Genomic DNA, 25,259 nt, shown 5'->3' with positions numbered 1-25,259 from the left:
GAGGCCCCTTCCAACTCTGATAATTCCATGATCTGCTCCCCATGGCCCTTCACAGGCTGCTCCACTGTGCTCCTCCATGGACTGCAGGGGACAGCTACCACTTCCCCATGACTGAAAGAATCTCTGTCCTGCCACCTTCTTCCTCACTGCCCTTGCTATGCGCTGAGGTATTGCTCTCACTTCCCCCTTCTGTTCTCCCCTTCAGGTCTTTTTGCCATTTCATTTACCCCTTCTTAACTACACTGAAGTCACAGAGGTATTAACATCACCACTGATGGGCCTTGGAGTTCTCAGTAGCTCCTTACAGGAACTGCCCCTGGGGCCCTCCTACACTGCCAAAACCCCAACACAAACACGATAATTTGTGTGACTGATTCTGCATTGGCACATGGATTTATGAAGGGAAACAGCCATTAATTCCACTATACTCTTCAGAGAGGGCAGCTGTGGTCGATCTGCCTCCTGAAAAGTAGATTTTAGATGCATTTTCTCTGCCTGAAGATGGAAAGAACCTTAGTCCCAGCATCCTCTTCCTCCTACCTGATGCAAATACATGGCTTTTCAATTCGACTCTAACTTCTCTACTACTTTGTTTAGTTTGCCTCTAATAGTATGGCTTTTCCTGAAAGGTCAATTGTTCCTCATCTGGTTGATGGCCTCCCAGTGGAGTCTGAACTGATTACTACACCCTGCTACTTATGGAAACTACGGTCAAGACACTGGCATTATTAAGATGTAGTGTCCTGTCAAGGATGCCTTCATGACTGGAAGAGCTACTGTGACAGCTCCAAGCTGGGAGAGAGGAAAAAATAATTTGCTTTTCTTCTCCAATATTGGCCTTGTGCTGTCATGCTGTGTGAGGGGAGAACTCTGGCATCTGTTATCCATTCCCCTGAAGGAGTCCTTCACAAGAGTGAATCTGCCAGCAAAGAAAACAGGAGGATTTTTGAAGATGGCATGTGGAAAGTTGCCATAGGTCTTCCAGAAATCTTTTTTGTGAATCTCATAAGAGCTGACCTGGGGCATATGAAACCACAGCGCTTGTGAAATACAAAGTAATCACACTGAACTCTCTTAGAGCCATTTGCATTTTCAACAATTTCTCTACAGAGAGATGCCCTGTGCCTACGGGAATACTTGCCTCTGTTCATAGCTGACTTTTAATCTAAGTGGGAATCTGTTGGCTCTTCTTTTATAGTTGACAGTGAAGTTGTGGCTCTTTTAAAATAAATGTTTTTTGTTTCCTCCTGTATAACATTCCTGGAAGATGTGCCCTCAAACAAATCTCCCAGAATACCAGGGCAGAAGTAAAGTAGCATTGCTATTACTGAAAGTGCTCAGCAAATCCCACACAGCCCAGAAGAATCTGACAGAACTTGAATAAAAATGCTCAGTATGGCCAGAGAAAAGTACAAAACCAACAAATACTGAAAATACAGAAATACAAAAATAAGAAATATCTATTAGTCCTTTAGATTACTTAACCTGATGTCTAGGATTGTGTTTTATTTTGTTTGGGGGGTGTTGGTTTTTCTTTTTTGTTTGGCTGGTTGTTTTTGGGGGGGGGTTGGGTTTTTTGGGTTTTGGTTTGTTTTTTTTTGTTTGGTTTGGTTTTTTGTTTGGTTTTTTGTTTTGTTTTGTGGTCATAACGTGGGAACTTTCCTAAACTGATGATTTTTAAATAGAAAAAAAATCTTAGGACATCTTTAGAAGTTTAAAGAAAAAAGGAACATTTTCTATAAGCCAATAGCAAGGGTTCCTGCTTTTGTTTTGGTTTTATTTTTCACTGGGGAGTCAAGAAATTTTTCTTTGAGCTCATAAATAGTATTGAAAATATTAACAACCTCAAAGGTGTTGGTTCACACTCTTGCAAATTAAGTTAGATTGTCTCAAACAGAGTTCAAAATATATCCTTTGTAACTGAGGTGAAACTGAGCACTTGATTCAGTACGAAGATTTTGTTTATAATATATTTCAAGCCTTCTGTTTAACTGGGAGAAAGCCCATCAGCCCACAAGAACAGAGATACTCTGCCCCTGCTTGTATATTCAGTTGAAGCAAGAAGCACATGCAAGAGGCCAGCTTAAGACAACTGTGTGGAAGAACAGGAAGGATAAACAAGAACTTAAAAGTCCCATGGTGATGGTATAAGTCAACATCTCTAGCACATACATTGAAAACTGTTCAATTATTCATAGAGTAAAGTGTTAGATCCAAGTCAAGGAAATGAGGAAAAGTTCCAGGTCTCAGTGCTGTGGTTAACAGAGCACAGAATAGATGTAACCAAAGCAGTGACGGCAGTGTAGGCATCTGGCAAAACTTCAGAAATCTAAACATAGCATTACAAGGGGTAAAATGGTTTTAGGACTCCAATTCCCATTGAATGAATTGCATTTCTAAACACAGAAATTACCTTTTTGCAACTATTTCATCTTCATCCCTGGTATTATAAACTGTACCCAAAACCCTACCCTCTTTACTAAAGCTGTTATCAATCTTCTTCCTCCAGAAATCTGCTATCACAACAACAACAACAAAAAAAAGTTGATGAAATCTAATTAGCTGGAGAGCTATTTTAAATATTGTGCAAGAGGAATTCTTACAACTATAGCACTTGGAAACATGTAGTTATTAGCATAACTGTGTCTTTCCTTTGCAGTCTCCAAGTCAGGAGAGTCTGTCCAACTCAAATGATGACTGTGTCATGGGAATCATAATTCTTTTTTGCTGTTTTATAGCCACTCATCTTGAACTGACATTGTACAGCACTCTTTACTGATTGTGTCAGATGGTATATCAGCATCCACAGCAGCCTCAGCATCTTCTGGATGAAAAGTTTCCATGATTAACTTTAAAAATGTCAATCGTTCAGCAAGCTCAATATTCAGGCTTGTTCATCGTTTAGTAATAACATTCCTAGCTGAACTGAAACTGTATTCTGAATAGGTGCTGGGAGAAAATTTTAAGCATTTGACAGCAATTGGAGATGAAGCAGACTATACTTTTCATTTCTGAAATGAGGATGCAGTGATTTCAGTAGGCTTCTGCAACAGAAGCAGCTACAGATTATGGAAACAGAATTTCTCTTGTAGTTTTTACAACTGCAGTTTTAAATTTCTCAGCTCTGCCCTGCAATTAAAAGAGGAAGATACCAGAAATAGCTGAAGAAGCAAGAGACAAGGAAGGAAAAATAAGCTGATTCCATGTGTGTTTTACACATTTCATTATTCGATTAGAAGCTTCTTCCAGTACCATCTCCATAGGCTTTGAAATTGCCACCATTAAAGTATGTCACAAAAGTTATTTTTGAACTGTGGATTATGTTACAGAGAGAATCTCATTTTTAAAAATGTAATGCAAGGAAAGCATTCATTAGAGGACTGTGACAGCCAAGGGGAAAAATATTAATCAGATTCAGAGAATATAGAAAAGAAAAAAAAAACTTGGCATGTGTTTTTGCTCTCTCAGCCTGAATACCTCTCTCTTCCCTGGCTGGTGTCAAATATAATCAATCAAATTAATTCTGCATGTACTAAAAAGGAGGTTCTCCAACCTGTTCAGCTCTGAAGTCAGTCTCTCTTCAGTTACACCAAAGTCAGACTGCCACCTAAATGATAGGAGGCTGGTTCCACACACTGGAACACAGATAAGCCCAGCAAGTCATCCAACTTGATTTTCAGAGACAAGTCAGTGTCTTCAGCATGCACTGGCCAAAAAAAAAAACCGATAAAAGATCTATGACCCTTGCAGTAATGGTGCCTGTAGCCACGGCCCTTTCCCATGGTGCTCTGATCTGCTTTCTGTGGTTAGAAAGTCTTGAACCATCCCCATTCCCCAGGGAACATCTGCTTTCCTTGTGATGCTCAACATCACTGCAGTGTTTCAATGCTCTCAACAACAGTTTAAAATGAGAAAATAGGTATCAAGCCAAACTCAGAAGTAAAAAAAAAAAACCACCAAACTTGAAAAATCCCACTGACTGGCAAATACAAGGGAATTCATATCCTGCTCAGATGCTCAAAGAAAGATAGAGGAGAGGAAAAAAAAATTTACATGAAAGAGAAAGAACAAGACAAACGTTGAATGGCAAGCAAAGATTTCTCCTACCCACTAGCACATAAACTTCACATGCATTATTCATGGCCTGTGCAGCTGGGGACTGGTACCCCTCTTCTAGAAAGGAGAAGACCATTCCACACCCTCACAGCTTCAAAACTGCAGAATCACCCTTGGGAAAAGCTTCAGGGAAGAGGCAGTTTTAGAAATCGAACACCACAGGAGGGTTTTGTGTGTTGCAGTTTTGACTTTCTTTGTTGTGTGGTTGTGTTTCTTGGTTTTGGTTGGGTGGGTGGGTTTTTGTTTTGTTTTGTTTCATTGTAGAGGCTGGATGCTTATCCAAGGAGATGCCAGAGTGAACTGGTCTAAATTTGAAAATTGTTCTCAATATCTATAATTAGCAGGGAAGGAGCAGGGAGTGAAAGAGCAATTCCTAGCATAAGTTACCACAGCCACTTTTAGAAGAAAGCACAGCCATGGTTCCAGCTGTTGCAGTATTATTCGTTCTCAATACTCTCCCCATAAACTGAACCTTTGCAGGACTATCTGACCACAGTTTATTAATCCCCACCTGACCCCCCCCAAAGGGGTCTCTGCAGTTTGTCCATGAACAACCCAAGTGGCATCAACAAGAACCTGTAAGTGTCAGGAGAATGCTCTGAGCCAGAGTTTTGGAAGAAGTCCAAGCTGGAAGAGACACTGACTATGCACAACAGCAAGTGAAGACAGAGAGCTTTTCCTTGAAGGGAAATTTTAATTCAGAAAGAAACCTTCACTTATCTTGGGAAGGGTTTATTATTATCCCTGTAGCAAATGGGACTACAGTTGAGTTACACAGAGAATTAGTTTTCTACAGGGCATTGTAGACTTTAAATGATGAAGGAGCAGACCTAAAGCAGAAGTCTGCTGGAGCTCTGCTCTTACCTTTACTTTTATTTAAATATGCCAAAAGTCTGAGAATGAAAGTAGAGCGATAACAAAAAGAGTTCAGTGGAACACAGGGCACAGGAGGGCTCTCCTTAGGAATAGTACCTACAATGGAATCTTCATCTGCACCAGATTATCACTCCCTCTCTTGGATAGTCCTTGTGGTGGGTGGCTCAACACGACCAACCCTGACCTGTGGCTGAGACACTGGATCTTAGGAAAAAGTTTTTCAATACAAGGGTGGTGAGACTTTGGAACAGATTGTCCAGAGAACCTGTATATGCCCCCTCCCTGGAGGTATTCAAGGCCAGGTTGGATGAGGCTTTAAGCAACGTTTTCCAGTTGAGAGACTTCCCTGCCTTTGGCAAGGAGGTTGGAGTGGGTGATCTCTAAGGTCCCTTCCAAACTAAGCAATTCTGTGATTCTGCCACACAGCACTTGTACCCTCTCTAAGCAGAAAACACAATATATTGACAGCAGAGCTCTCTAGCTGAAAGATAGATGTGCATGCAACAGCTCTCACAGGAAATAAATCACTAAAGGCACTTTGCTATTTGGCCATGGTATTTTTCAGTGCATTCCCACTGTCACTGGCAGAAGTGAATTGTCTATCTGAAGTGAGTTTGGTTTGCCTACCACCAGCCTTGGGCAAGACCTCTTCCCCTCAGCTCCTCCCACATAGTTTATAAAAGGAGAGAGAATCTCTCCGTGTGCACCAGGACAAGACCTAGCACCAGGGAACCAAAATCTTGGTAAATGGATTCATAATAGAAAAAGCATTAACTGCACTGGAAAATGAAGCTCCACCATGGACCATGGGTATGTAAAGACAGCAATGTTCTTCCTGTGCTAAATTTCTAACCTCTCTGTAGGCTGAGCCATTAAACACAAGGATGAAATCCATATGCACAATCTTCTGAAAGCCAGGAACTCAGAGGGTTAAGCTTCAAACTTGTTATAAAACCAGAGGCAATTGCCAACCTGCCACACATCCCAGACCACTTTTCTCCAAGTCTGAAGCTTGAAGATCTACATTAAAAAAAGATTTCCTCCAAAGCTCTTACTGTGATCAGCTTTACTGAAGAAAGGAGAGGGCTCTAAAAGAAAGACAAAAGCATAGGGGTGTAGCTAGGAAAAGGTCAAAAAAGCCACTGCTTGCTGTTCCTTAGTGCACAGGAATGTTTCATTATTAAGGATTTTTCTTCTCTTCCCCATCCTGCACTATAGAGTCTTCTTTCTAGACTGTTCAGAAGTACTACTTATCAATTTAAACTATATGAAAAACAGCTAAAATTCTTTAACATTTTTTGAGCCTTGTGCATTTTGGAAAACAGAGTGCGGGAGTGCTGGAGAGTGCCTAGCATAAGGAAAATAGTCCACTTAAATAAATTTTTAAAAGATGACTATGAAGCCTTTAGGAGGCTAAAAAAATTTTTAGTGAAGCTCTCAGGTAAGAATTAAGTGAGGTTTTTATATAACCTAAAAAGTGTGAGCTGTACCTCCAGTCTCTTCAGTTACCTAATGCTCTCGTCAACTGAACCAAAATTAAATCCATACACAGATACCTACTGGCTGAAATGGAAACAAACAGCAAAAATTATTTTCTGGGCTAATGATAGGTAATGTACAAAAGCTGGTATTTACCTAAATATTACTGCTCTGCCTTCAGGGTGTACAGTTCTCCTTTCTTTAGAATTTCTTAACTCTTCTGTTTAGGATTCCAGTCCACAAGAATATGCCTCTTATTTCTGACCATCTTTTCTCATGACAGCCCAGAAACACAGCAGATTCAGTAAGCATTCAACTCTCATCCAGAGGACCTGAGAGAAACAGCAGAAGGTGGGGCAGCTCCTCCCAGCCCTTTATACCCCTCTGGGCAGGGCTGGGTGCTGCCCCCTCATTAGCTGATTGGCCTCATCTCAGACCGACAGCAGAATGTGGGGCAGCTCTTCACAGCCCTTTATAGCCCTCACAGCAGTGCTGGGTGCCACCCCCTTATCAGCTGATTGGCCTCACCTGAGTCCCACAGAAGGTGGGGCAGCTCTTCACAGCCCTTTATAGCCCTCTCGGCTGTCCTAAGTTCCACCTCCTCATCAGCTGATTGACCTCACCTGAGACCACCAGCAGAAGGTGGGGCAGCTCTTCGCAGCTCTTTTTACCCCTCCAGCAAGTGCTGGGTGCCACCCCCTCGTTAGCTGATTGGCCTCACCTGAGACCAACAGAGGAAGGTGGGGCAGATCTTCCCACCCCTTTATAGCCCTCTCCACAGTGCTGGGCATTGCCCCCTTATCAGCTGATTGGCCTCACCTGAGACCACCAGCAAAAGGTGGTCTAAATTGCAAGTTTTCTGAGCTGGGGAGGACTTAGGTCAGCATCAAGTCCCCAAAATTGCATTACATATACACTAAGTAAAAACTTTTTATGATTCAGATTCATCAATCCAGATGAATAGTCTCTTGGAAGCAGTAAGACATTACAGAAAAAAAGAAAAAAAACCGATAGTTAAGAAGGAAATAAGGTTGGAAATGGAGTTGCATAAATCATTGAGGACTCCATTATCAAATACAGCTTCTACATGAGTTAAAATATCAATGCAAATCGAACTTTAAGACAAAAACCAAACAAAAACAACTAGGAAGAACTTAAGTCAAATGTTTTAATCATCCCTTCTTTCTACCATACTTCCCTTTGCCATTTTGATTTAGTCATGCTAGTTTTAGATGTAGTAAAATAACTGCATGGGTTATTTCTTCTTGCATTTGGAGCTAAAAGTTTCCTAGACTCAGGAATGGCACAGCAAAACTATTTTCTTTTAATCTGAAGAATTGTAATAAGGACTGTTTCTACTAGAAACATTTAACCAGCAGTTTAACAACTAATCTGTATTTTCATTTGGGGAGAACAGTACACAGGAAGAAAATATAATATTTATGCCAGGGAAATTTTCTAAAAGATTAAAAAAAAAAAGATGGATACTAACCAGTTAACATTCAATTTATACAAATGATGAGGAGGAGTGCAATGTACTTACTGAAATTAAATGTACCTGCTGCTCTATGGGTATAAATCGAGAACCAGCTATTCCATCTCCCTGTATTAAATTTTACTCATGGAGTTCAAACTAAGATTATGCTGATAAAATGCCAGACTGCATCTGCACTCCCCGGTAACAAGACTAATGATAATTCCTGTTGCTCCTTTGCTAAATTCAGTATCCTTATGTTTTATTGCAGCCGCACCAGAGCAGTAACCTAGCCAAGTCTGTGCTGCCAGTTGGCACGACTATTCTTCCAAAAATAAACATACTTGTAATTTTTATATTTTGGCTCAAAAATGTCCCTGTCTCTTTGGTTTATGATCAGTCTAGTTGTTCACACACTGTTAGTTGTCCTAAGAGATACCAATGTGTAGAGACCAGCACAGAATAATTGCCACAACTGGGGAATGTCTCCCCTCTCTCTTTAAAATGCTCTTTTTGGACATACTTCTTCATTGGATGGGTTTTAACAAGGATGTGTTCTGGAAAGCCATGTCCTGGTTCAACCAGCAATTATGAATCCCATAGCAGAACTGCCTGGTCCATAGCACCTAGAAGACAGGGGTTCCTGGACTGAAGAGGCAGATTCACATCACACTTTACATTTAGATTTCTGTATAACCCTTCTTACCTAAGGAATATACAAAACTCTACCTTTGCACTACTACAGGTCAAAGTCTAGAAGGTGTTTAGGATCACATTTTTCAGGTGCTGTTACCACAAACACTGTGTAGTAGCCATCTAAGTCAAGTTTCATGTCAAAACATCTTTGTGTCCCAAGCTATGAGGCACCCTTGGGTGGTTCAGTTTTATATTCTGTTCATTAAACAGATAAAGTCTAACGAGGAAGTGCATGGTAGAAAGCACTCCAAATGCACCAACACATTTAATGAAATATTTGCTTTAAATGAAACAATCAAGCAGTGTAGAAAAGAGAATACCAAGAAAGCTTGCAAGAGTCATCATCAAATGTATAAAATGGTTTGAGTGAGAATGAAGATCAGCTGGTTCCTATGTGCACCAAGGATAAGACAAGAACAATTAGATTAATATATAGCAAAGGAGATACAAGTCACTGATGGAAAAAGAGTGCTCTGACCTACTTGATTTGGCATTAAGTGCAGACATGCTGAGGGTTTTACTAGTCTGACTCCTGGTCACATTCAAGAAGATAATTTAAGCAAATTTTACTTCCCAAAAGTGTTGACTGCTCACTTTAAGTTCAATGATATATACACTATTCCCCACCCCTAAGTCTTATTGACAAAAATAGCTGCATAAAAATGTTCAAATGTGAAGAGCTATGGGATACTACTACTTAGCTTGCATCCAACAAGTAAGGATTTTTTGCAGAAAAGACAACACAAGACCAGATACTTCTCCAAAATACTGCCGTTTGGCTCCAATCTAACATAAAAGCCATTTAAATGGGCCCTTATTTGAAATATAGACATGAACATAATTATCTGACAGTCATGAAGTTCATGATTTGCTCAATACAGATTCTGAGGCAATAATAATTTTATATGGAAATTATACTTAATGCCTAGTGTTAATAAAATCCAAGGAACCCAAATATGCCGAGCCATTTATCTGGGTTGTTGGATTGTTTTCTGGACTTTTAATAACCTGTGTTTCCAAACACAGCTTCTTCAAAACAGATTACAGAACAGCAACATCACTAATTTCCAGCAGTAAGTAGGTAATATATAATACTTCAACTCACCTATTTTGAAAAATCATAGCAAGAATGCAAATATTCTATGCATTTGCACTTTCTTTCCTTCCTCTGTATGCAGTACCTCATAGCAGCATCTAGCCCCAAAGATAAGTCCTAGCATCAATTTCGTTGCTGTTGTTCTTCCCAGAAAAATGGTCTATTTTTCCCACCTGTGGGCAGAGCACTTGCTTGCTCAACTCCCACTAATGTTAACAGAGTTGGGCTTAACAAATCCCCACCAGAGGTGGGATACTGACATTCCTAATGGTGTACCCATGAAGTTAAATCAGAGCAATAATTCACTTTATTTTTATCTCTGCTTATTTTCCTCACTCACAGGAGCTTTAAACATAAACTCAAAAAATAAGCATTAGCTTCAGAAAACGTATACATCCCAGTGGTTCCTGTGCTTACTGCCTACCATCTTTAATGCATAAATATACCTGTTACTTCTAAAATTTAATTTATGCAATAAGAGATATCACTAAAACCTGGGATAAAAGTAATGAAAAAATGAAGTACTGAAGGATTATGGTTCCAGATAGACACATCAGTGTAGACAACTCTCCTGTTTTACTTTCAGTTGTGGTCCAACTTACTGTGAAGTTCACTACCAGCTGGGTGCCTTTCTGGCACAGATTAGAGGCACTAACATACACATGACCAGTAGAGGTAAAATCCCAAAGTCCAGTTCATCCCTACTAAAACCAGAGTGAGACATAATATGCCTAATGAAAGGCTGAGGTCTCATTTCATTCAAATGAAAAAAAAAAAAAAAAAAAAAAGCAAAGAATTGTGGATGCTAGGATGGGCAACAATTGGTATCAATATCACATGGAGAACAGCTTCCCCTGAGCAGCAATCCAAGCTGTAAACTCAGTTACTGGGAAAAGTAAGAGTCCCAGACAGAGCAGACAGAATGTACATTAAGATCCAGTTTGAAGTTCATCAGGGCTCTGCTGGCAGCAGACACAGGACAATGTCTTCCAACAGAGACCAGGAGCAACTTGCTGTTCACTTGTCTTGAATATTTGGGAGTCCCCTTTTCAAAAACTTATTCTATTCCTACAGGTATCTTGAAACATTTTAACTGTTCTGGTTTGATTCAGTGAGTCAATGATACTATTATTTGAGGCAAAGACAGCAAGAGTTGCAGCAGTGAACTCATCCAGGACTTTCCTGAATATCCAGGAGCAACAGGACATGGATACACAAATTTCCATCCTCCCTGGAAAAGCAGGAGGCAATGAAAGATGGAACAAGAGCACCTGTTTTGGCTGCCAATACCTGAATCTCACAGAAAAGGGAATTTCCATTCTGTGAAAATCTTCACCATTTTGAACTGACTTTTCAAACCAAGTAAGAAAAGGTCAACATTTCTATGCACCAGAACTTTTTTAATGTTGATTCAGAAGTATCGATACTTTCTCATCAAAACAATCTCCAACATTAGTATGGCAGCAAACAGTAAATCCAAAAGTCAAAAGAAAGTCAAGCATAACAGCAATGCACAATGTGTAAACATTCCCCAATCTATAGAAGAGCTGAGCATGTCATGTGCCCACAAAATGGTTTGCTGTCAGTGCAGCTGCACATTCAGAGGATCCCACTTATTTCTTCCATTTCCTTCCTCACTCAGCTATTTGTCCCTGGCTTGGCACCAGATTTTGCTCATAAGGCAGTGCCTGCTTAGCATTTAAAACTCAGTTGTCCTATTACACCTCCAAATGCTGCTGCTGAATATACTCAAAGCACAGGAGAAATCAAACAGCCAAGCACTCTCAAGTACCACAGAAGACAATATTTTAGACCTTTTGCATAAAGCAATATTTTTATTTCCCAAGAAAACCTTCCAATGGGTCTTATTCAGGATTTGAAATAAGGTACAATTTTTTTTCCCTTTATAAATACAACTCACCTGAAGCTGGGGAAGAAACTAATCACAAGCTTGACTGCATGTGTTTCAGCACAGATTTCTTTCACTCTACATTTACAATACTGCTTTCTTTATGGGGACATCATGGGCATCTGACTTCCCACCTCCTCTCCATACCTACAGTGGTCAATGAATCATTCACATGGTGAGATTTTCTGGAAAAAGCTAAGTAAGAAATCTTCTGGGTAGGGGAAATAAGTTGTTACAATAACAAGCAATTTGCAATCTGAATGCTACTCATACTGGATCATCTTATTTGTATTTCACTGTTAATCTCCCAGCTCACAAAAGTTTTATCAGCTTGGAGGCATGTGCTGTATTCCCCTTTATAAAATTTTACAGTCCTTTGCTATTCTCAGAGCTTGTTTTATAGGCACAATTTGCTGCTTTAATCTCACCCAATTGTCATGTTCTAAATCACGGGGTATAAAAATGTCTTTAAAGGAGAGATGCGCTGAAGGGTAGTACTTAATTACACTTACTGCCTGATTTAAATGTTATCTGAGCTTTGCCAAGTGCCAGGCACAGAGTAACCCAGCAGTGCAAATCTGCATAAACTGATACAAGTCATTATTGGGCTTTTAATAGCAACCCTGTTCTTCCATGCAGCATTCTGATAAAGGTGTGTTCCTCCTCCTCCTCACCTCCCCTCCCATTAGTTTGTGAGAAAATTCAGAAAAGAGGTTGGAGAAGATGGTAATTAGAAGGTTCTTTCCAGTCACTCTTCCCTACTTATTTAATTTGATCTCCTTGCAGGAATTTTTATTGAGATAATTTCACTGGTCATCTGCATAAGACTGATGTGTCCTAATGGAACTGAAAAGCAAAGCACACAGAGCCAACAGGAAATCCCTTTGTTCAATGGTTTCCTACTTGTTTTCTAGTATTTCCATTCCAGAAGAGCTTCTTTTTATACCCCTCTACTCTCAAATCCCACCCCCACAAAAAAAAAAAAAAACAACCCAGCAACAAAAAAACAAACCACAAAAAACACAAACAAACAAAAAAACCCCAAAAAACCTATTAATATCTTAGGCAATTAATCTTTTGTTTTCCAAATTCCTCCTCCCCTACCCAAAGGAGCACATATTTGCCTCTGTACTAATGACACCAGACATGTCATTAAACCCTGTTGCTCCAGGGAGCAGAAACACAGCTTAGAGCACAACATATCCAAATGCTTTCTACTTCATGCTCCAATCCTTCCTCTGACCTAACTTAAAACAGATCATCACAGGATCACATTAGCCAGATCACACTGAACTTGAGGGAAAGAAACTTAGCAACACTCTTTGCTTTGGTTCATCATATCTAATGAGCCTGTGAAGCTAGGGTAAGGATTACAACTTAATATATGATATGTCAAGCAGCTTTATTTCTGGCCCATACCACCAGCATAAGATCAGTCCAGGCTGATGGCTTTTTTGCTCCCTTGAGTGTGCCATATGTACAGGTCAGCACTCCCAAAGTCTAGAAGGGACTAAAACACAATGATTTGTGCCAATTGCCCAGCAAGTAAATGTGAAAGAACTGACTCAATCCCACACACACTCAGCAGCTTTCTATTCACGTGAAGTTCCTAACTCTGCATCCTGTTCAAAGAACATTAGAAGCTACACACTACTACTCCTTACCCTTGTACTGTTCAGCTCATGAGACATTAGTATTGTTGCATGAAAGATAAACCTGCAAGATAAACATTGTCCCTTACAGGTATGTGGAATATTTTTGTTCTACTGTCACCAGTTGTAGCGGGAGGAGCCTTTCTTGCTCCTGAGGCTCGACGAGCTGCTGGCTTCTTCTCCATTGCCTTGCACAAGAGTGAGCTGAGCTCTGTGGGTGTGCGTCCCACCTTTATTGGCTCCCTGGTAATAGGGGGCCTGCCCTAGCCAGGCACATGTGGACTCACACCCACTCGAGGCACCTGGTTTATCTTGTTTCTCTACAACCAGTCAAAACTCTGCTTAGGTTACCCTCATTTCAGCCTTTGCAAACAAGCAACGGTTTCGGTCTTCTGGCTAAGGCCTGGTGCAAAGAATGGAATGAAAACAAGAGGGAAGAAATGCAGTTCAGAGAGATTAGACATTTTATCATCTGATTTTCAGCATTTTCTAAAGCCCAGTGGTATGAAATACCAACCACCCCTCAGCTTCACAGGGAGCTGAAATCATGGAATGCCTCAATGGCATAAACTGAACCCCTCTGAAGAACCTGGCCTGAGATCAGCACAACAGCAGCTTTTCAGCCTCGAGGTCAATGTAATCCTAGCAAGACCCTGGTGTAAGGAGTTCCCAAAGTCCAGCCTATGAATCCCTGGAAACATGCTTTCCTTTGGGCAGAACAAGAGGAAGGATATGAGGTAGCAGAAAAGCTGTGGTATTGGGAAAATGCTGCTCTCAAAAACCTCATTTCCTCAAAAATGAGCAATATTTTCTGGACTGTTGATCTATGAAGCCATGTGAAGAAGTTCACATCTGTCTCAGAGGAGCCATCACACCTCAGCAGTGATTTTAATTAAAATTTTTATGACAAAAGGATGCAGTCTTTGGCAAGCAATTTAGAGAGTTTAAAATTACACAATTCCAAACTGCCCACACACAACTATAGACTTAGAAGTAATGAGCTGCTGGCTTGGCTCATGTCTATAAAACATTCCCCACATAAAGGCTCATTGATGTGGCCATACAGTAAAATTTCTCTGGATGGAGATCAACCTTGCTACTTCCAGGAGGAGCCACTCTCTTAAGGGGAGAGGCAAACTTGAAGAACTGTGCAGCAAAAACTCAATTTGTCACCGTGGTCAGCCAGACTTCTGCTAGAAGACTTGGTCCTCTGTCAGGTCTCATCACACCCTTCTTTTCCAGTGGATCTAGCAAGCTGGACAATTTTGGAGATTTTTCTCACTTTAACTCTTTTTTTTTTTCTAAAGTAATAATATTACAGGATTAATTACTTTGCAAGGTCCCTATAAACTCACCTGCCTTTGATATATCTACAAAAGCTCAAGTGAAAAAGTGAAATTCCAGAGATAAAAAAACACAAATTCCCTTTTAATTAAACCCTGTGCCTCTCTATAGGGGGTGGTGGAATAAGCAGATGTGGGGGGATTGCCAATTAAGATTTAACTTCTTTGATAGGAAGGGGAAAACCATACACAGAAGGAAAAAAAAACAGAGACAAACTTGCCATCCAAGTCATTATTTTAATTGGCTGCTTAGAAAGATTATGCATTCCCCAAGTCTGATACTGCCAAAAAAGCACTACTGATCCAAAATACTGAAAAGCCATCAAAACATGTTCTAAGCTGCTTGTACTGTGTTAGTACCAATGTTACCTGTGCTCCCCACTCATCCTGTCTGAGAAAGCAGTAACACAGGGAGCTCATTCTCATGGTTAATGGCACAAAGAAACAGAACTCTTATTTTTCATTTCCTATTATTATTAGTATTAGTCACTGAACACCAGGCATTCTTAGCAAAAACTTCTTGAAAGGAATGCATAGTATTTCTGGCCTAATTCAGCTTAAAAAATAAAACCCCCATGCAGAGCTAAAAACAATGATGTAAAGCTGCATGAATTAGGATGCACTCAGAAATTACTGGTCATCTTCTGCAATCAGTCTTCCACAGATTTGACATCCAAATATTTTCTGTGAGTTAACCTTTATTTTCTGGGATCCTAAAGGTGATGTTATCATTCTCTCAGATTTGTTAAAGAGCTGCAGATTAACTTTCACTTCTGTTTTTATCTGGTTTTAATGGAAATGCAAATCATTTTTTGCATGGCTTGTTCCATGCCTTTGTATCCTTTGGGAAGGAAAAAAGAAGAAGAAAAAAAAAAGTTTGATTTGAAGGCTGCTCAGGAATCTTGCTTTTGCCTCCTTATAGCCTATGCCTTGACTACAGAGGACAGAGCACTGTGTAGGGGAGAATTCAGGCATGGAAACTCAGACCTGCTTTATCTGAGCCTCCTCCTTCATCTAAAGATGATGGTTTTATCATCTAGCCCTATCCAAACACAACAGCAGATTGCAATTTCTGTCTCCATTCAAAATAAATCAGTGTGACAGGAAAAAAAAAACAAAAACCAAACCAACAAACAAACAGTGGTGCTTCCAACAGAAAAGCAGCTCAGTTGTTGTTGGAACTTGGATAACCAGAAACGTGTTCCTGCCTTCAGAAGAAAGCCTGAGCTGCAGAGGTAACCTGGGGCAGAGGAGCTACTTCCATCTGGTTCCCTCCAGCTGGCAAGTCAAAAACAGCATCATTATTAAATCTCACAGTTGTAAACAGCAAAAACGATTCTGGTCTCTGTGGCTGGACAAAAAAAGCATGTGAAGATTAACAATGTGGTCTCAAAGCACTGCAGACTATGAACTATGAAAAAAAAGATTTGAGAGTGGAAAGTGGAAAAGCCACCAGCTTCAACTTGCTGGTTGGAAGACACAGCAACAAAAATTTAAAACTGTCAACACAGCCTGCCCAAAAGCCATCATCTCCTTTAACAACCCCAGGAACTACACCCTAGCTACAACCATGACAACCCTATTACCCACTCCTCAAAGCATGTTGCTCTACTAATTACAGTTCTTCTCTTTTCTGGTCAAACTGATTCATAGCCAAAGTGTATCCTTTATTCTTGATCCAGTACTTTGCTATAATTGGCCTTATTTTTTCCTCATTTCCCCACATTTTTGATTAATGATCAGGATTCTTTTCAGCTTTCATTTTCTTTTGCTCATCTCCTGTGAGGGCTCCTTTCCAGGACTTCCAACATGCCACCAGATTTTCTGTGGTCCTGGCTCACTTGAGATTCATCCTTCTCAAGAGAGTCACAGCAAATACCAGCACTATTCCAGTGGAGACATCAGTAGTGATATTTCCACTGTCATCACCTGAAAAGCCTGACCTGATCTGTTATCTATTTCTGACCTTCCCCAGCTTCATTTTAGAAAGTGCTCACAACCAGCCAAAGTGTCTCGTTGCTTTTAGCTGCAGAGCTCCCAGCTCCCAGGATAAATCCTTACAAGTCCTTTAGTGCACGACCCTACACTCTGGTTTGTATTACCAACAAGAGGTCACTCTCAAAGCACAAGCACCTGCATAAACTGCTGTCACTACAGATCAAAAACAAAAACAAAAACCACAACAAAAACTACAACCAAACCAAACAACTTCAGAACAAAAGCCTTTCTTTCCCATTAAAAAAACAAGACACAAACACACACACAAAAAGAAAACAGCTTCTATCTTTCTCCATTTCTTTCTTCTTCTCCCCAGGAACTGTCAGTGCCAGTGTCAGGACAAACAAACAGGAAACAAGAGGAATCAACTATGCCATTCTCTCTGTAGAATACTCACATTATCACCATACTCGGGTATTAATCCAAATCTGAATAAAATGCATGAAAAAGTAAAGGAATTAGGCTTATTCAGGCTATGAATGAATAGCTGGAGGAGGAATCTAATTACAGCTAATTAATTCCTGCACACAGAAAGTACATATCCTACTACAGGGCAGAGTAGTAGTTCTGGAAATCAAAGCCAGATGCTAAGGCTCAAAATGGAAACAAGATGCAATTTTTCAATGAAGAAAATAAGTGATTCATTTTCCTTAGGTAGACCTTCCATCCCTGAAGCCATTGTCCCTATCCATTATCACTAACTAAACCTGAACAATTTCAAAAAATAGTAAAAATCAAGAAAGAAAGAAAGAAAAAAGAGGTTGAAGACAGGAAACATTCTTTTCAAAGACACAAAATATAAGTACAGAGAAGAGGTAGAGAACCAATGCAATCTGGTTAGCTAATTTAAGCATCTAAGTCAGGAACCTCAACTCCTCACATCCTCAAAGGAGAGAATCAGGCTCTAAATTCAGCTTTTAATCACCCTGTGGAAGTTCTAGTGACTATGTTGCATCAAGGCTCCCAAATTAGATACCTGAAGATGGATGTGTATGCAGCTATTGGCCATCTTATTTTTGATCAACAGTACAGGAATTTGGACACCTAATGTTGGTTTGTTTTGTTGTCTTTTGTTTTTTGTTTTTTTTTTTCTGTCAGCAACTGTGTGATTTTATTGATACAGGAATAATAAAAAAAGAGAAATTGCAACTAAAATAAAAGATACTCTGAACATCTACAAGCTTTCAGTCGAAATTTACTACCTGCAGCATGCTATATTCATATACATGATATTTCACCCTCTGAAATTAATACAGATACAGAAAAACATATCTATGCCATAAACATGGATGAAGCAAACTGTCGAAACAGGATACATACAAACAGAACCACAGAAGCTGTTTGAAAGATATTATTGATGCAAATCACACTTTTTTTTTTTTTTTTTCAGGCAGATTTTATAATTCCTTGTTTCTGTCCTTGGCACATTTATCCTTTCAAACAACTCTTCCATTACTGTGCAACTTCAAATGCAAGCAAACACCAAACTCTCACTCTTCCCAGCTAACAAAAACTCTGTTGAGCACAGCAGTTCTTGAAAAACAATATTGAAGTGATTGAACTTGCACATAACTCTCACTGGACTCTACCTGGCACAGCATATTGTCAGGAAGCAGAAAAAAGCAGGTTGGTCTTGCATGATCTGTAGTAAGACGGAGTCTTTCATCTTAACAAGGTCTCACTGCCAATATCAGCCCTGCTGTGTAAAACCTGATGCAACAATTTTGTTATTTATACAAGTGCAACGAAACCCAGTGAGATCAGATGAGACTGAAGGTACCTTCCAGCACCTGGAATATATTCATGCAACACCTTTGAGAAGCAGCTGACATCCCAAACATTGCACCACAACAGCTACCAAGGCTCTGTTCCAGCTCTGCAAGAGTCAGGAAGTGCTTCTTGGAATAAAAATACATGCCCATGGCTGTTGGGCTCTGTGCTACCATTTGAAAGCAGGAAATCAGGGCATTTCAGCAATGGGAATACGAGTTCACTGATTTTTCCCCAGTAAAAGGTTTAAATTTTCCTATCTGCCATAAAAAGGTATTGCAGTGAAGCTGAATGGTTTCTCCCCACAGAGAGATGTCAATGCTCCTGGGACCTATCCCTCTTACAAGTCACTGCAGCAGCAGCAGAAGTTAAGGACCATGAACTACCTTGACAAGCAAGTTGACAAACCCAAAGTGGACTACATTGGTCAAAGGAACAAAAGGTCTCTTCTCTTTCCCCTCAGCTCCCACACAGCTCTAAACCTCCACAGAATCAAGTGAGTTGCCTACCACTGCTTCTCTGAAATACATTTCTAACTGGCATCACTCAATGTGTCATACTTTAGGCCATATTTCCATCTGCATATGGTATTTTCACCCCTCGCTACAAAAGACTGATTAATTTAGCTGTCATTGGTATAGAGGATCATGAAGTATAGAATGCAGACAAGCAATTAGAATGAAATGGAGAAGACAAACACTGGCTACCCACAGCCATAGAGAGTGTGCTGACAATTTGCAGGTTCATCTGTACCTTGGTGCAATCCATCATGGCCTCTTGTTAACTTTGGCAAAACATTGGGTTTCAATCAACATGGGCTCTGGTGTTCAATTTATTCCTCACAATAAATACATTAAAGCTTATTACCATTGGTAATAATAATTGGTCTCATCTTGTACATCTCAGGGCACCACTTTGAAAATTTTCATGGTGAAATTCAGCAGTGTCATGAAGTGCAACGTGGTAACACTGTCGACCAATCAGTGGTGCAGACATCTCATTTTCACTGCTTCTGAATCTGACCCCACAACTCTGAACAAAGCTGTAACACTACAGTTCACAGAAGGGAAAAAAAAAAAAAAAAAAGAAAAGAAAAAAGAGAAAAAAAGGGAAATAAAAAAAAGAGAGGAAAAAAAAAAAACCAAACAAAAAACACCTTGCAATATCTTGTGTAAAATATATCCCACTTCTTTCACTGGCTTTCCACAGTTCAAAATTTCATTAAAAAGCAAAATGGTCCAACGTAGAGACCACTGAGTTTAACATATACAAGAAAAATTGGTAGAAAATACAACAAAGAATGGAATCAGCAGGTGCATTATATACTCTAGAAGAGTCAGCAATTTTGCAGCCAGCCAGAATGCACAACAACTCTCAGACTTCCCTGAAGGAGTTATAAAGCACATGGATAAGGTGACATGGTATGCATGGATGTGTGTGCAGCTGCTGCAGGACATTAATGCATCATCTCAGCATCTGAGATCTGTTCTAATCCATACATCCATTACTGGTCTGAAAAGGGGGAGGGAGGTAATGAAGTGTCAAACTTCAGGAGGCAAAATTATGACTGTTGTAAAAGCTGCAGAGGGGTCTCAGCATACTGGGATTTGACAGCAGAGTGATGGAGTAAATTCAGTGTTAATCAATGTGAAATGTTGCACTGAAAAAAAAAAAAAAGAGAGAAAAGGAAAAAAAAAAGGAGTACAATTGTCTGCAGACTGACAGGCTCTGAATTAACCATTCTAATTCAGATATAGAGTTTTCTGGAAATATGACCTCAGAAGTAACAGGAAAAAAAGGCAAGTTATTTTAGAATTTTCCGGCACATGTATCAAGACTGAAATACATATTATCATCACAAGCCAAAATAAACTCATGATTTACCTGCATCTTAAAAATGCATTTATTTCTGGTTATCCCACCTTTAAAAGAAAATGTGCATAGATATGCAACTGTGATGGATTAGAAGAGTGGAATTACTTCTAACCTGTGAAAAGTCTTGTGTGTTAAGGATGCATCAGAAGGATTCTGGGCTACATGAGACTTCCAGATGACCACCTGAGCTACTCTTACTTTCCTGTAAGGTAGAGGACATAGTAAGAACAATTTCTACTTTCTTGTGAAGTGTTAGTGGGGTAACACAGAGCATGTTTAGATAAGCTGCATTAACTGACCTGAGATTTGTAAGAGACACCTCTCATTTCTATCTGCCCTGGAAGCAAAGATATTAAACAAGTAGTTACCCATCTGGCTCACAATGTACCACTAAATATTACCTTTGGTAACATGTTCTTATTAGGTATTATTAGGGTAACATGGAAATATTGTATGAGCCTTGAAATTATGCAGTCCATTAGACTGAAGTTTACTCCTAAATCAGGAAATAAAAAACCCTCCAGTCACCTCCCATACCACAAGGTACCAAACTTCAGCCTGACACTCTATGTATCATTTCCATCTGAAAAGCTGCCTCTTTTTTTTTTTTTTTTTTTTTTTCTCCACAAGCTGCAAGAAAAAGCAACTTTTGTATCCATAGCAGACATACAAAGTAGTAAACACAGCACTGAATATACATCTAGAACACCATATATTGTACATAGGTCATGTTAGAACACTCTGAGTCCATTACATTGTTGCACCCTGTTGTAGCCCAAAGATGCAGCTCCAAGTTGGCTGAAAAACTTTGGAGGGAACCAAAAGCAAACTATGAACTCCTGAGCCTGCACAAAGGGAGACATTTGGCTCTTCAAAGCACCAAATCTACCAAAGTATACAACGTCATCAGAAGTCATCTAACCAATTCACTATAAGGAATGAGATATGCCCTGAAAGGAGGGAGGGAGAAGTCATAGCCCAGGTCTGTTCCAGATTTAGGTTAAAGTCTCTAAGAGAGCACATCACAGGGTGGTGACACTTTCTAGAGGGCTTTCAACCCATGACACCACCACCAAGAGACCTCACCCCTGCTAGGACATGCTGACAAAACAACACATACATCTTTGCTTCCCCTTCTCCAAGGTCATAATTACAATATTTTTCTCTTTCTGACTCAACTCTAATATCCTCCACATCGATAAGAAGAAGACTGTTAAATATGATATTTAAAATTACTCACCTCTGACTTCAGAAAGCTCTTTCAGGAAACACCTCTTAAGAGAAAACATTGTTACTGTAACACTCAGGAGTCCTTGTTAATAAAATGCTCACCTTCCAAATTATTTTCAAAGTGTGAAATTAAAGCATGGTGCAGCATATAAAATCAGCTTGCACAAGGGTCCACAGTTTAACTGTCAGATACTGGGCAGAGAAATTTAGCATTGCCCAGCAGCCAAAGAGCTCTGCTGCCTAACTCAGACAGAAAGAAGGGGAATAAAGAGAAAAGGATAAAAGAATGATATCTAACAGGTTTTTTTTCAGACAACCAATACATCAAATCTTTTATTCACACCTTCAAAACCTATCATCTGTTGGTAATTAAACATTGCATGCCTAGCACCATTCCCAGCGTTTTCACTGGAACCAGCAGCAGGAGCACTGGCCTCTTGCCTATTAACTAACTCAAACCTACAACGTGCTCTTGAATATCTCATTCAGAGCAAATATCTGTATTTAAGTATCCATTTCTGGAAGAGCATAAAATAATCGACCTATCGTCAAAGCGCTGTAGTTTCACCATTAGCCCCTAAAAATTAATCATGTTTCAGTACATTCAAGGCAAGCCTTTTGTGGCACACACTGTTAAGCAGAAAGAGATAAAAGTGGATTTCTCAGAGCCTATTCTGAAACAGTAATACAGCTAATGACTTTCTACAAAATGCTAGTGCAGGCTCTGTTAACAGAACTGCAAAATAATTCAGCTATTCAGGACCAGCATAAGCAGAAAACAGAGCTGCCTCTGTAAGGGTTATGATTCTTCTTTGACCTTACTGAAACAAAATAAAAAGTAGTCAGTTAAATAAGGTATAATTCTTGCTCCGAGGTTTATTTTGTATTAACTTCTTTGAGAAGTCATGTATGTTAAAAAGATGAAATTTGAAAGTTGAAATATCTGTAAACCTGATAACATAAAACTGCTAAAATTCAAGGTTAATGGTTTACTTGAGTGTGACAGTAACAGCAGTGAATTGTATCCTCCTTCAGACAGACAGCATAAGGTAGAAAATCCATTTACATCCTATTTATATCCATAAAATAAGTTACAAGAGAAGCAAGGCTGCCCATGGTGACACTCCAAAAACAGTTTATGCTTTCTGCATAAACAATTCTCTAATCCAAATATATATGTTCATATATATATGTACTGACAGAGAGATAGGTTATTTTTTAAGTCATGGTAAGACTCTCATACCCCATGCCATGGTTATGCATCTTGTACATACTCACAGACAATTCTCAGCCTTGCTCAAGTTTCACTCCCTAGCAGTTTTGAAAGACTTCAAAAAGTTACTGGACCAAGACAAATTGCTCAATATTCTTCCATAAGAAGCCAAGCTAGCAGCAGGCCAATAGCTCAAACCTGTTTTCATTTAATTAGCTATCTGCTATGTATAGTAGAGGCTGCAGAAGTGCCCAGTGCTGCATCCTCATTCGTGCTTTGCTGTGATCCATATAGCAGCAATTCACTCCTGAGTAAAAGAGAGCTCATTATCCAGCAGAGATGAACACTCCTCAGGAGAGAGGTGTTTCTCCTGCTGTTAATAGCATCAGATAGACATAATCACCCCCACTGCCACAGCTGGTACCTGAAGGCAACTCAGGAGGTTTGTGCACTGGGAAGAGCCTGGCAGAGCCAAGCTGGAAGCAAGGATGGAGTCTGGTCTCTAACAGGAATGGAGGAACCAGTTTGCAGGACAGGTAAGAATTTGAAAGCAAACTCAGGGGTGGCTCTGGTTTGAATTTGTTTTTACAAGCCAGTGCAGAAGATGGGAGAGACTTCCTGGGAGGACTCCCATCCCTGGCTCTCAGGCACATCCAGAGGACACTTTCTGCTTTCTGAGTAGCACATTCTACACTCACCATCTGGGCACAATTCCTTGCCAAATGTGGGCTAAGACCCTTGTTGTCATCCTCTGCAGACTATTGGCTCTTGCTTTTAAAGAACACTTTGATCTATTTAGAAACATTCAGAGGCAGGCCCTGCCCTTTGATTAAACATGGAAGAGTGTTTGTTGTCCCGCTCAACCTAAAGTGCATCCTACAACCAGGGCAAGCAATTTGATCTACTCTATCTACTGAAAGCCTCAGGAAATGGCACCTCATTGATTCAGTGCTGCAAGAGCACCAATACTCCATTGCTCTGCAGAACACAGCCCTGAAGCCAACCAAGTGATACCAACCACAGGTGTCAACAAGCTGGGTCTCCAAAACACTGCCTGGTGCAACCCAGTTGTCAGAACTTCCCATAATTTTTCCCCCTTCATGCTTATTGCTTTGCTGTTATCCGGCAGCATTTTAACAGCTGTTTTCTTATAATGTTAAACTGACATCTGACAAAAACAAACAAACAAGAAATCACAATAAACAAATATCTGTTTCTCCTGGATTTCTGCACAGTACGCTACAGGGCAGCAAATATCTACTGAACCATAGACTATTTGCCTGAGAACAGATTTTACTTTTTAACCAAATACCCTTCCTATCCTTAAAAAAAATATGAGGTGAAAAGAAACCTCAGTGACCATCTTTTCCTCAAACTTTCCCCTCAAAAAATAGCAGGCCAGCCCTTCAAGTAGAGGAACAGCTGGCAGAGTGCCGGGGAAGCCAATGGAGCTATGATGATTTACTGCAGCTAAAGATGTGGCCTGGAGATGAGTCATGTGGATTATTTGCTCCTTGAATTTCAACTAATTCAAGGGGGTTGGTTTTGGCTTTGTTTTCCTTGTTTTGCTGATCTCTGGATGTATAGTAAAGCTTCAGGCACTAAAGGACAACTCCAACATTTCTTCCTAAATATTTAGAGAAGCTCCTGAATATTTACAAAGCACTTGGATCTCTGAGATTTTTTCAGGCGTGCTGCTCCTTGGGTTTGGACACACCTTTTCTATCACTTTGCCATTTGAAATACTCCATTAACCTCCAGACTGAGGCAGCTATTTTTGATCGAGGTGAAAAATCACAGCTTAACTCTGAACTTCAAAACAAGAAGTGAAGAGGGATAAAAACTGAAGCATGGAGGGAGGTTCTGGGAGTTCTCCAGTGTCAGTCAGAGGGATGTGGCTCCGGCTTCTGGTGGTTTTGGGTGCCTTGTGCGATACGGTCTGTTCTCCCTCTGCTGAGCAATCCAAGCACTACAGAGAGTAACAAAGCTGCCTTGCAGCAAGAGGTCCTTGAGTCGCGTCAGGATTGGCAAGGGAACAAACTTCCAGACTCAGGAAGCCACCGAGATCTGCTCAGCTCCATGATGCTACCAGCACAAATGTACAGACACCAAGCCGGAGTGTAGCTGCCAAGCACCACAGCTTTATCCTCCTGAGCCCAGATCTGCAGAGCGGCAACTGGGCTGATGCAAACATCTGCTCAGGTGTTGAAAGCAGCTCATGACTACATTCAACAACAGCTATAAACCAGGCAAATCTCCAGGGATGGCTGGGTGATCCAACACCTCCCTGGGCATGGTCCCAGCACCACTCTTCTGCACTCCCAGTAGTTCTCCAGAATCCAAACTGACAAACCCTACCATTCCTTTTGGGACTAGGAGGGCCAATAATAGGAACATGACCACAACCCAATACTACCAGCTTACCACTGTATCAGACAGTAGATTCAGGGAGATTTCTATTCTCAGAAAATAAAAACATCATTAAAATAAAAAATAAAACCAACAAAACCCTAGTTCCATTATCATATTATC

General features: G+C 40.1%; 1 protein-coding gene across 7 annotated transcripts in view; it reads right to left on the bottom strand.

Annotated features, from left to right (window-relative positions):
* The window catches only part of SGCD (sarcoglycan delta), a 309,746-nt gene that overhangs the window by 274,442 nt on the left and 10,045 nt on the right, over window positions 1-25,259 (bottom strand). For 2 of the 7 annotated variants that reach the window (XM_030458787.1, XM_030458789.1), the window contains exon 1: window positions 6,628-6,651. The exons of 4 other annotated variants lie outside the window; for them this stretch is intronic. The gene's annotated coding sequence lies outside the window, so the exon portion shown is untranslated. Of the gene's footprint in view, window positions 1-6,627; window positions 6,652-20,583; window positions 20,622-25,259 lie in introns of those variants that run through there. One more of the 7 variants, XM_030458785.1, reaches the window with a different exon arrangement.

This window comes from Calypte anna, chromosome 13 (genome assembly GCF_003957555.1).
Source record: "Calypte anna isolate BGI_N300 chromosome 13, bCalAnn1_v1.p, whole genome shotgun sequence".
NCBI classification, from domain to species: domain Eukaryota; kingdom Metazoa; phylum Chordata; class Aves; order Apodiformes; family Trochilidae; genus Calypte; species Calypte anna.
The sequence above is the reverse complement of the archived record's forward strand: the minus strand, read 5'-3'. Positions and strand labels throughout refer to the sequence as shown.